General features: G+C 50.6%; 1 protein-coding gene across 1 annotated transcript in view; it reads left to right on the top strand.

Annotated features, from left to right (window-relative positions):
• ZNF395 (zinc finger protein 395) overlaps positions 1-12,105 on the top strand; it is a 95,866-nt gene that overhangs the window by 28,036 nt on the left and 55,725 nt on the right. The gene's annotated exons all lie outside the window — the stretch shown is intronic.

Raw genomic sequence — 12,105 nt, forward strand, 5'->3', positions numbered from 1 at the left:
AGGTATTTCTTAGTACTAGTACCTAGTTCTGTTGTGTGTTAGGCCTAAGGCCAGGTGAGAACAGGCCTTCTCTAGTACTGTGTCTCAACTGGATGTTCAACTGATAGACCAGAGTCCAGGATTATTTTATTTATGAAAGTCCTGGGGCTGGCGTTGTGGCTTAGCAGGTAAAGCTGCTACCTGCAACACCATGTCACATCCCATATGGGTACCAGTTTGAGTCCAGGCTTCTCCACTTCCAATCTGGCTCCCTGCTAATGCACCTGGGAAAATCAGAGGAGGATGGTCTATGTACTTGGATCCCTGCACCCGGATATAGGAGACCCGGAAGAAGCTCCTGGCTCTTGGCTTCGGCCTGGCCCAGCCCTGGCTGTTGTGGCCAATTAGGGAGTGAAACAGTGGATGGAAGACCTCTCTGTCTCTCCCTTTCTCTTTGTAACTTTTTCAAACAAATAAAATAAATCTTTAAAAAGAAGAAAGTCCTATCTTGGAAAGTAAGTTGGTGAAGGTCATCCAGCTGGGACAGATCCAGGTTTTATGGGGCCTGAAGTTTATGCAAGTTGTTGGAGCCCTCTTTAAGGACAATAATGCAAAACCAGGGATTTGAAATGGAGCAGAAGGCTAGCAGGGGGTCTTGCAAGTGAGGGACCCTGAAGATTAAGCTCTGTTAGCTTCACTAACCTCCGTGATCAGCTAGTAAGTCGTGGAAGTGGAATTCAAACCCACTTTGACTCCAAAGACGAAAAAAGGAGATTTCCTTTCCAAAGAGATAAAAACAGAAAACCAAGGATATGGAAGTACTCCTAGAAATGTGAGCCCAGTGGGGTCAGCTCCACATGTGACCCCAGGAGCTCCATTTCTGTATTTTCTCATTAGAAGGATGTGAGAGAAACCTCTGGAGAGGGCTTTGGCCTCAGAGCTGCGATTGCATTCTGGGAAAGTTCCTGGCCATCTCTGGGAGTCAAGTGAGGCCCCTCTACAAGACTGTGTGGATTAAAGGAGGTAGCATAGGTGAAAAGTGTCATCCAGGGCAGGCACACCCACTCTGTTAATCTCCCTCTCCTTCCTCTGCTCCCACACAAATACCATGTGTATTTGGAGATGAAATAAACAGAGACAAGCTAGCTGCTGGTGCTTCCTTTGTGTGGGGTAAATTCAGTTCATGCACATATATGGCAGGCAACTGTCTGTAAAAGATGCAAATCAGTCCAGGGTGGCAGATCTTTGCCTGGTGTCTTGTCTTGGTTCAGTGCCTTGCTAAGTATCTCTGTTCAGGGCTTCCCCATTACCCATACACTAAGGAGGAAACCCTTTATCCTGGCATTTGAACTTTCCCAAAATCTGACCTCAGCCTAACCTGTTACATTTTGTCTATGATCCAGTGCAAACCTCTCTCCTAACCCAACTGGTTTCCTCACTGACCCTTAAATAATCACCACAGCCCAGTGTGAAGCCACTTCCCCTCTCAAGACTTCTCTCTGTTTCTTTAGTCCCATATTCTACCCGTCCTTCAGGGCTGGTCCAAACCTTCTCTTGCAGTGAGCACTTCTGCCTGATCCCAGCCCCTGGAAATCCAGCCCTCTTAACTCCTGCCACGCCGCCTACCTTTTGATTTGTATCACACATTCAGGTCTGAACTATACACTGCCTTATTTTGTTCTTTAAGTTTTAAGGAGTTTATGTTTCCTTCAGCTGTGTTGTAAGTTCAGTGTGGAGTCATGGGAATAAGATACTCTGAAAACAAACACTTGGCTTTTGTTTCTCACTTGCTATACAACTCCAGGCGAATACTTCCTTGGCTGCCTTTAACTCTGAAGTGAGAGTTGACTATGGAGACTCAAAACTTCCCAAAGATGAGGGCCTTTCCATAGGGCCCAGAACAGTGCTTATACATACCATTTTGTTTAACAAACATTCGTATATGTACGAGGCGATAGCTCTGCCAACTTCATCCTGGTCTAATCATTACACATCCTAAGAGGGGACTTTGAAAAGCTTGTAGAGGGTGGGAGTGTGGCACAGCGGTTAAGATGCTGCTTGGTATGCCAGCATCCCATATCAGAGTCCTGGCTCTTCTGCTTCTGGTCCAGCTTCCTGCTGATGTGCACCTTGGGAGGCAACAGGTGATGGCTCAAGTACTTGGGTCCCTGCCACCCACATGAGAGACCTAGACTGAATTCCAGGCTCCTGACTTTGGTTTGGCCTAGCACCAGCTTTTGCAGGCATTTGGGAACTGAACCAGAGGTGAGAGCTCTCTTTCTCTTTCCCTCTGGGTCTCAAAATAACTTAAAAAAAAAGTTTGTGAAGGGGTTGGCATTGTGGCACAGCAGGTAAAGCCGCTGCTCATGATGCCAGTATCCCATATTGGTGCCAGTTCAAGTCCTGGATGCTCCATTTCCAATCCAGCTCCATGCTAATGGCCTGGGAAATACGGCGGAAGAGACCCAGATGAAGCTGCTGGCTCCTGGCTTTGGCCTGGCCCAGCGCTGGCCATTGCAGAATTTGGGGGAAATGGAAGATTTCTCTGTGTCTCTCCCAGTATCTCTGTAACTCTGACTTTCAAAGTAAATAAAGAAATTTTCAAAAAAAAAAAAAAAACAAAAAACTTGTGGGAGCCAGTATTGTGGCATAATGGGTTAAGCTGCTGCCTGCAATGTTGGCACTTCATATGGGTGCCAGTTCAAGTCCTGGCTGCTCCACTTTCAATCCAGCTCCCTGCTAACCAGCCTGGGCAAGTAGACTTGGATGAGGCTCCTGGCTCCTGGATGGCGCAGGCTGGAGCCAGGAGCCAGAAGCCAGGAATTTCATCTGGGTCTCCCACATGGGTAGCAGGGGCCCAAGTACTTCGGCCATTTTCCACTGCTTTCCCAGGCCATTAATAAGGAACTGGATCAGAGATGGAGCAGCCAGGACAGGAGCCGGTGCACATAGAGGATGTCAGCATTTGCTGGCGTGGCTTCACTTGCTTACCACAATGCCAGCCCCTCTTCAAACACTTATTGATTGCTTATGCCTTGAGCTAGGTGCTAACAGATGAAAAAAAAAAAAGTGAATAAAACAGTGTAAAGTTGGGGAGGTAAGGTCTAGTTTTTTATCCCAGGTCCTTGCCTTCTACTTAGAGAAGCATTCTAGGTACAGGCACATACATGGTGCACAAACTAATAAAAGTTTATTTAAAAGGTTAGAAACAAAACACGCGTGGGCATAGGTGAAGAAGAATGGTGTGGCCCAGAGGGAGAAAAGGGGCGGAGGAGGGAGAGGGGAAGCAGAGACAGAGCAGCTCAGCATCTCCTTTAGTCTGGGTCTCCAAGGAAAGAGGGACAAGCACTTCCCAGCACCTCCTTTTACGAGGTAGGGAGGTAGGTAGTCACCTGGGAGTTTTATGATACCTCCATAAAATTTCAGTGGAGCTTATTATACACAGCAACTGTTCTGAATGACAAGTAGGATAGAATTAAATGGGGGTAGAGGTTTGGAGTTTGTGACCTACAGCTCAGCTTGGCTATATTATCCCATATCACTTGGGGAGCTGGCATTGTGGCACAACTGGGTTAAGCTGCCACCTGCCACACCAACATCCCATATCAGCAGTAGTTCAAGAATCAGCTGCTCCACTTCCAATCCAGCTCCCTGCTAATGTGCCTGGGTGTCGCTCCCCCTCTTCATGGAGGAACGACACTAAACCCTGCCTAGGCTTCATATCCGAGTCACGGCACCATTATGTCGCTCCCCCTCTTCGTGGAGGAACGACACAGGACCCTGCGCTGTTCTTCTGTCTGCTCGGCCCTCCCCGGGTTTGCTGCTGGTTCTTCCCGGGTTGGCTACTATCCCTTCCACCTCCGTGGAAGGGCAATTCCCCCTGGCCGCATTCCCCACTTCCGCAGGGGAGCGGCACACCGCCGGCCGGCTCTTCTCGGGGGCTGCACAGGCGCTCCCCTTAGATGTTCCCCATAGATGTTCCCCATAGATGTTCCTGGTGCATGCCGTCTCTCTCCTCCTTTATAGTCCTCCTCTGCCAATCCCAACTCGGCTGCCCACACGCCAAGTACGCTGCTCTCCTCCAATCAATAGCAAGTCCTACAGTTTATTAGTTGAACTGGAGGCAGCTGTGCGGAAGCTGTTTACTTCTCTCCCAGCGCCATATTGTGGGAGAGCAGATGCATAGAATAAGTCTTAATTCCAGTTAACTCAGTCTAGTCCGGATTGCTCCCCACAGATCCCCCTTTCTTTTTATTTTTGGCGTTGATACGCGCCTGTCTTCGGTGCCCCGTGGCACACACTCTGCTCTACTTGCTAGAGTTGCCACAGGCTCTTACAAGTCCTATCAATCAGGCAAACCGAATCCGGGTCCTCTCTTCGCCATGTTGTGAGGAGGTTTTTAGGCACTGATGCGTGCCTGTGTTCGGTGCCCTGCAGCGCATGCTCTGGTCGAGCCTGCAGGGGCTTACAAGCCCTATCAGGCAAACCGAATCCAAGCCTTCTCATTGCCTTTTTGTGGGGAGGCCTTACTGATGTTAATTCGTGCCTGTCTTCGGTGACCTGCGGCGCATAAGCTGCTAGCCGCCGCAGGTGCTCATCGTGCTCATCGCCTCACTTAATCAGGCAGACCGAATCCAAGCTTTCTTATTGCCATGTTGAGGGGAGGCCTTTCTATTTCTCTATTTCTCTATCTCCGGGCATTCCTATTTCTCCCATTTTACTTCTATCTCCCAGCATTCTTATTTCTCTCATTTTATTTCTAAACTTCTATTTCTCTTATCCCTGCAGCTTCCCGGCGCCCGCCCCGAGGCTACTTCTCGGCGGCTTCCAGGCTGAGCCGCTTCAGCCCGCGCCTCTTTCATCTGCGCAGCTTCCCAGCTTTGCGCGGCTTGGCTTCGCACGCTCCGTGGTCTCCACGCCCTTCGCGTCTGCACCACGGCCTCGCGCCAGCCCCGTTCCCTATCTATTCACGCCCCGTGCTCTCTCTGCACGCGGCGGCTTCCGCGAGTAACACAGCGTAGCTTACGTGTCCGCCACTAGCATTCAATCTAAGTTCCCCGGGCTAGCCTGGCGAATTCAACCCAGCATACGTCTCCGCCCCATGATCTGGCTTCCCGTCCTTTGCTCCCCGGGCTAATCAGACGGATCCCAATCTGGCTTACGTTTCAGCTTCTGGTTTCAACTTTTCGCCCCCCATTCCCGGGCTAACTTGAGAATCCCAAAGTGGCTTTCGTGTCCGCCTTGGCCTGCCCCCCACGGCTTCAATTTCCCTAACATTTTTCTCTACCCGGTATGTTTCCCCAAACTTTCCTCCAACGATATTCCTCCCTCATTTCTCCTGGCCTCTCCCCACAGTCCGCGTCCGAGTCTGTTTGTTCTAGCGTTCACTTTCGACCTTAGAGATTTCTCCCAGCTTCCCCCTGTAGTCCGTATCCGAATCTATGCCTAGGCTTTCAATAGCTTCTTCCGGCACCCTTTTCGTCCGGCTTTTCCCTAGGCTGTTTGCTAGTCTCTCTCTCTGGTATTTTCCTGCTTCTTCCCGTTTCTTCCCTCCTAAGTTTGCTATCCGTCCTAGGTTTCCCATCCGTCCTAGGTTTTCTATCCGAGCTAGGTTTCCTATCCGAGTCATTTCTTCCCTCCTAAGTTTCCTATCCGAGTCACGGCACCATTATGTCGCTCCCCCTCTTCGTGGAGGAACGACACTAAGTCCCTGCGCTGTTCTTTCGTCTGCTCGGCCCTCCCCGGGTTGGCTACTATCCCTTCCACCTCCGTGGAAGGGCAGTTCCCCCTGGCCACATTCCCCACTTCCGCAGGGGAGCGGCACACCGCCGGCCGGTTCTCTCGGGGGCTGCACGGGTTCCCTTAGATGTTCCCCATAGATGTTCCTGGTGCATGCCGTCTCTCTCCTCCTTTATAGTCCTCCTCCGCCAATCCTAACTCGGCTGCCCACACGCCAAGTACGCTGCTCTCCTCCAATCAATAGCAAGTCCTACAGTTTATTAGTTGAACTGGAGGCAGCTGTGCAGAAGCTGTTTACTTCTCTCCCAGCGCCATATTGTGGGAGAGCAGATGCATAGAATAAGTCTTAATTCCAGTTAACTCAGTGTAGTCCGGATTGCTCCCCACACCTGGGAAAGCAGAGGAAGATGGCCCTAGTACTTGGGCCCCTGCCACTAACGGATAGAGTTCCAGGATCCTGCCTTCAGCCTGGCCCAGCCCCCATTGTAGCCATTTGGGGAGTGAACCAGGAGGTGAAAGATCTCTCCCCTGCTCTCTAACTGCCTTTCAAATAAATAAAATATTAAAAAAAATGACCCACAGTGCTTGCTGTCAAGAAACATGCAAGGAGAGACTGGATGCACCTGCTCAGGTATGTGATTTGTTGAATGGTGGTGTATCTGTCTGGCATTCTGTCCAGGAGTTACTTTTTCTCCTCACTCCACTGTCTACTGGTCCATGGTCAATATCTTTGTCTGAAGCTCATCTTTGCTCCTTTCTGGCACCCTACCATGCACACTTCTGTCCTCACCACCTCTGCTAGCTGATGCCACACGTTATGTTTCCTGTCTTAGAAGCCTCTCAACCTGAAGATGCCCCAGTCAGCATGGCAGCCTGCCCTCTGCCCCCTCCCTCCATTACTCTGCCAGAGACCTTGCAATCGGTCCTCTGACACCGGGACTGGCTGCAATATATAATGGGAGGTATCAGGAAGAACACAACAGGGGACTAGCCAAGTGGCTGCTTCTGATAGCTTCAGATGCCAAGTGCTGCCCTGGACACTCACCAACTTCACTCATTTAATCCGCACATTGCTCTGCGATAGTTCCTATCATCATCCCAGGTTTACAGTCTTCCTCCGAACCCAGAGGGCAAATGAGTTGCCCAAGAGAGTGGAATGCAGGTAATGTGGCTCCACAGTCCCCTCTCTTCGCCTCCTGCTGTAGTGCTCGGTGAGGGTTCTCCCTCTAGGAACTGTACCCTGGAGCTACCCGAGACAGACAGAAGGTAATGGGCGCACATTTTCCCTGGAGGGTCTGGGGGTGAGGGACAGGGAAGTCGTTCCGTACATGACGAAGGGCGGGGCCCCCTGTTTCAGAGCGGTCATCCAACCTGTAACTGCACGGAGGGTCCGGGAAGCCCCTGCCACGGGGGCTCTGAGTTCTGGTCTTGGTCTCCGCCTAGCAAAGCATCCCACCTTTCTGGACCTCAAGTTTCCCCACCTTTACAGGAAGACGGGTTGGGCTGGGTGAGCGTCATTCCCGCAATGGAGAGGTGTGGGAAGGCCGCACAATGTAGGGCTGTGTGCAGGGGCAGGGGAGGGGCTGTGTTTATGCAGCGGGAAAATATGTCGGGTTCTGTGGACACGGGCAGGAAACTCAAGGAAGAGGCTCCGCAGAGGGAGGACTTGGGGAGAGCAGGGAGCTGGGGCCAGGGAGCGCGCGGAAGCCGTGTCCGGAGAAGCAACAGCAGCGGTCGCCGCGGGGCCGGGGCAGGGGCGGGAACCGGGCCCATCCAGGCCCGGCCCCCCTCCTCTTTCTTCCCCGTCGGCCCCACCGCCGCTGCCGCGCACGCCCCGCCCACAACAGAAGTCACGTGCGCGCCACGCACCCTCCCTCAGCGCGGGCTCCGGGCACGTGGGCGGGGCCGGGAGCGGGGTCCCGAGGGAGGAGGCTGGGCGGGGGTGGGGGGGGCGGGAGGGCGGGCAGGGGACTTCGGCTCCAGGTCGGGACCCAGCCGCGGGCCGGCGGACGCAGGGAGGGGGCTGGAGGACGGGGCGGGGCTGGGCCTGTCGCGATGGGCGGGGCCTGTTGCTAGGGCTGGCGCAGGAAACGGGGTGAAGGGGCCGGTCCTACTGGCTGGCTGTTTGGGCTGCTTGTTTACTCCTGGCGGGGGAGCTTTAACCCGAGGAGCGCGAGTGCGAGGCCGAAAACGCGGGCTGGAGCGGGCGCCGCTGGAGCGGGAGGCAGGCGGAGCGGCGAGGAGGGGCCGCGCCGCGCCTGGAGCGGTGCCTCTGAAGACCCCCGGGACAGCTGAGCTGCTCTCGCGCTCGCTCTCAATCTTTTTTTTTTTTTTTTTTTAATTAATACTTGATGCTCCGCGTCAGGCAGCCAGCCAAGATGGACACACGCACACACACACACACACACACACACACACACGCACTGTAGTCGGTGACGGGTGCACGGACGCGGCCCTGGAATTCCTGAATCCTGGAGTGTGCTCCCCAGAGAGGAGAGCTGCCTAACAAGAAGTCTGCTCGCGTTGTCCCTGTGTGGGTCTCTGCCACTTTTCTTAATCCAGGAAATGATTCAATTGCAATATCGTCATATAGTTTGCGTGCTTGCCTGTGGCTGCAGTTACAAAAATCAGTTGGTTGTTGTGTATATTCCGGGCAGTCCTGCCTCTTGGGCTTCATTTTCTGATGCTGGCTGAAAGAACTTTTCGTAAAATGCACAGTGCTCCACAGATGGCTGGCCTGAAAGCAGGGGGCTGTGGGCATTGCTGCAATGCCTGCCTCAGCTAAGTCAGTTTTTCATTATCTGAAAAATACAGAGCTCAGAGATACTGGAACACGTAGTTTAATATTGGTCTAGTAACCACCACGTAGCCGTTTTATACGTGAGGAACTGAGGCTCAAAAAGAAAAAGTGTCAGAAGTCGCCGCGCGAGTACCAGCGAGCAAACACGGAGCCTTTTGGCTCTCAAGCGTGCCCCTCCCCCTACTCGTGTAATTGACAGACGTGTGAATATCTCAGTCCGCTGTCCCTTCCCTTGGGACGTAGCTCCTCCTTAACTGCCTGCCAATCTCGAAACCTTGGTATCCCATAATTCTGGCAACACTGGTGCAAATAGCGAGCATTTAAACTAAGCAGAATCAATTACAGTCCTTCTCTGGAACCAATACTTGAATTGTTGAGAAAGAAAAATTTGTTTTCTGCTGGTGTTGCTAAATTGGGATGTCATCGTTTTACGCTGCCAGCAACCATCTTCCAACTGTATGAAGGAAGGAACTCTTTTTTTTTTTTTTTAAGCCATGGTTTTTAGCCTCGAGAGGGATTTTCTTTTTCTTTTTAAAGATATATTTTATTTATTTGAAAGAGTTATAGAGAGGGGCAGAGACAGAGACTGAGGGGCACTTCCATCTACTGGTTCACTCCCCAAATGGCTGCACATGCCCGGAGCTGAGCCCATCTGAAGCCAGGAGCCAGGAGCTTCCTCCAGGTTTCCCACGTGGGTGCAGGGGCCCAAGGACATGGGCCATCCTCCACTGCTTTCCCAGGCACATTAGCAGGGAGCTGGGTGGGAAATGGAGCAGCAGGGCTCCAACCAGCCCCCATTATGGGATGCCTGTGTTGCAGGTCAGGGCTTTAACCTGCTGGCCCCGTTTCTTTTCCTTTAAGAAGGAAAGAGAGCTCTTGTAGGGTGGGGAAAAAAGACTAATAAGAAGGGGCAAACAGAAAGATTTACAGAACAAACCCTGACAACTTAGTTTAAACCTGAGATCTGACTGTGTCTTTAGCCAGTTGTACCCAGCAGCTAAGTAAGCCAACATGTTCAGGTTTTTGGATTTTTTTTTTTCCCTTAAGCTAGCATAAGTTGAGTTCCTGCCACTTGTCTCCAAAAGGAGGCCTGACTAATAAGTTTGGCACAGCGTCGTTTATTTATCCATCACAGAATAATTGGGTGCTGGCCACAACTATCACTTCTTAAGTGTTGCATTTCCTGTCATGAGTCATAGCAAGTATAAGTCCTGTGGATACGGGCACGCAGAAGAAAATCTAGATCTCCCTCAATATTTTTGCTATTATAAACAGAACACAATTCAGGAAGCCCAAATTAAAAGTTGGATGGATTACATATAATCTTGCGAGACTGTCATGATCTCAACTATGAAATGAATAAGAGATTCTTGAGATGATATGGGTAGGTTTGTAGTGACACGAGGGAAGAAAGACCAACGACAAGTTTTCTATCAAGTGGTTAAAGCCGAAGGATGAGGAGATGAGCAGGTTAGTTCTAGAGAGCAACTAGAAAGATCGGTCATTGACTTGCAAGGAATGGGGTATTTGGAATCAGAGAATCCTGGAGACAGTTGGAGTCCCTAATGGGTCACTCTCTCCTGAGTAACTCCAGTGATGGGCAGCTGTGTAGGTCGCCAAGCAAAAGGTGGCCAGTGGTCCTTGAGAGCAGGAAGAGGTGGGCTTTTTTCATGTCCCAGGGCCACTCTGAGTGTCTGGGGATACAATTATACAGACCTTGGGGACATCAGGGAGGCCAACTTTTCTGATGATGTTGGCATGAAAAGAAAAAAGAAAAAACGTACATTTGAAATGAACCCAATACCAATCCATTTCCTGGATCAGTTAGCTGCTAGGTCTAGATTGCGAGGTGGAAGTCAGGAACAGAGAAGGAAGAGAGAAAGGAACGGGGTAGTTAGGAGGCAAGGAGAACAATTGTGCTCAAGGGCAGTTGAAGAGAGAAAGAGAAGGGGAGAGAAGCAGCAGCTGTGGGGAGGAGCATTTTGGGGGAGAGGAATTTGGAAAGAGGGCTTTGGAAGCATTGCTGTGTGTTGTGCAATGAAATTCCTCCTTGACTTCCTCCCATAGGAATGTCAGTAAAGACATACATTATTTCTTTTTTTTTTTTTAATTGAATTTGGTTTCCTGCTGGCCACGTCACCCAGATTTCACGGGTCTCCTATGAACACTCGTAACATCTCCAGTTAACGGAAGGTGCTGTTGCGTCTTAGCTCCTGCCCCTCTCCCAGGTGTCTTCCAGTGACAGTTATCATTTCTGTTTATCAAGTGGGGGGGGGCTCCCACATTGGGAATGGGACCAGTGGATACTAACTCGCATGACAGTCATGAGTTTCTAGTCAGAGGAGTCTGGCAGGTGGCTGGCAAGTGAACTCCAGAGAGTCTTTTCAGGGTGATTAGCTTGAATCAGGAGGTAAGTGGGATGAAAGAAGGGAAATACCAGGGGCAGAACAACCTAGGATAGACTGACAGTGTGTTTAGCTCTGGTTCCTTTGTGTGAGAGATCCAAATTACTAAGGACTGGTTGCCAGCCCTTTCTCTTGCCCCTAGGACTCATGGGAAGCTTGTCTACTAGGGGTGTTTTGGGAGGCAATCAGTTACCCTGTGAGTGAGAGAAGGCTGGGAGTTGGTAAATCAGCAGCTCACAAGTGAGAAGATTGTGAGATTGGCCTTAAGACAAGCATTGGAAATCAGAGTGCTCTCCGGTGGATAATACAAAAGGGTAATTGAGTAGGATTTTAATAATTCATAGGACTTCCACTCCAACGTATTAGGGTTACTAAGCCAGGATGTGGCCTAAAGCCAGGTGGATTGCAGGTAAGAGAATTGTTGTGGTTATTTATCTCATCAAGGTAAGACTGGGTTTTTTGGTTTTCGACAAGTATTTGACTTTCTCCAAAAAGCAAAGGGAGGGCTCAGTTTTCCTCATCAAAGTGAATTAGGCGAGTCTATGTGAAGAGGAGAGACTTAAGTGATGTAAACATAGTGCCTTAGTCTGTTTTGCACTCCTATAACAACATACCAATACTAGCTAATTTATAATAAACAGAAATTTAGGTCTTCATGATGCTAGAGACTGGGGAGTCCAAGCATATAGTGAGGGCCTTCTCGCTGCATGGTAATGTGGTAGGAGACCTCACTTGGAAGATGGGCAAAGAGAAGGCAAGAAAGGGAGGCGGGGCAGGGGGAGGGAGGGAGAGAGAGAAAGGGAGGGACCTGGAGATGGGGGGTGCCCAAATCATCCTTTTAGGAAGGAACCCACCCCCATAGTGACATTACTCTGTTGGTGAGGATGTTTCACCAATGCCCAAATACCTTCCAGTTGGTCCCACTTCTCAACACTGCTACTTAGGGAACCAGGTTCCCAACACATGGCCTTTGGGGGAACACATTCAAATCATAGCACTTGGAAGATTTAAATTTGAAGGGGAAGATGAGTTTTAGACCTTTCTCTCCATACTGAAACTCAAGAGGGGCTACCATGTTGTGTGTCAATCCACTTGGTTTTGTGCTTCTAACATCTACTAACTGGTATTGTGAAGTTGAATATCCCACTGGGTAGTGATGGAAGCCAACCTCTGATGGACATA

Source organism: Oryctolagus cuniculus, chromosome 2, assembly GCF_051225735.1.
Source record: "Oryctolagus cuniculus isolate XC-2025 breed Fujian yellow rabbit chromosome 2, ASM5122573v1, whole genome shotgun sequence".
Taxonomy (NCBI): Eukaryota; Metazoa; Chordata; class Mammalia; order Lagomorpha; family Leporidae; genus Oryctolagus; species Oryctolagus cuniculus.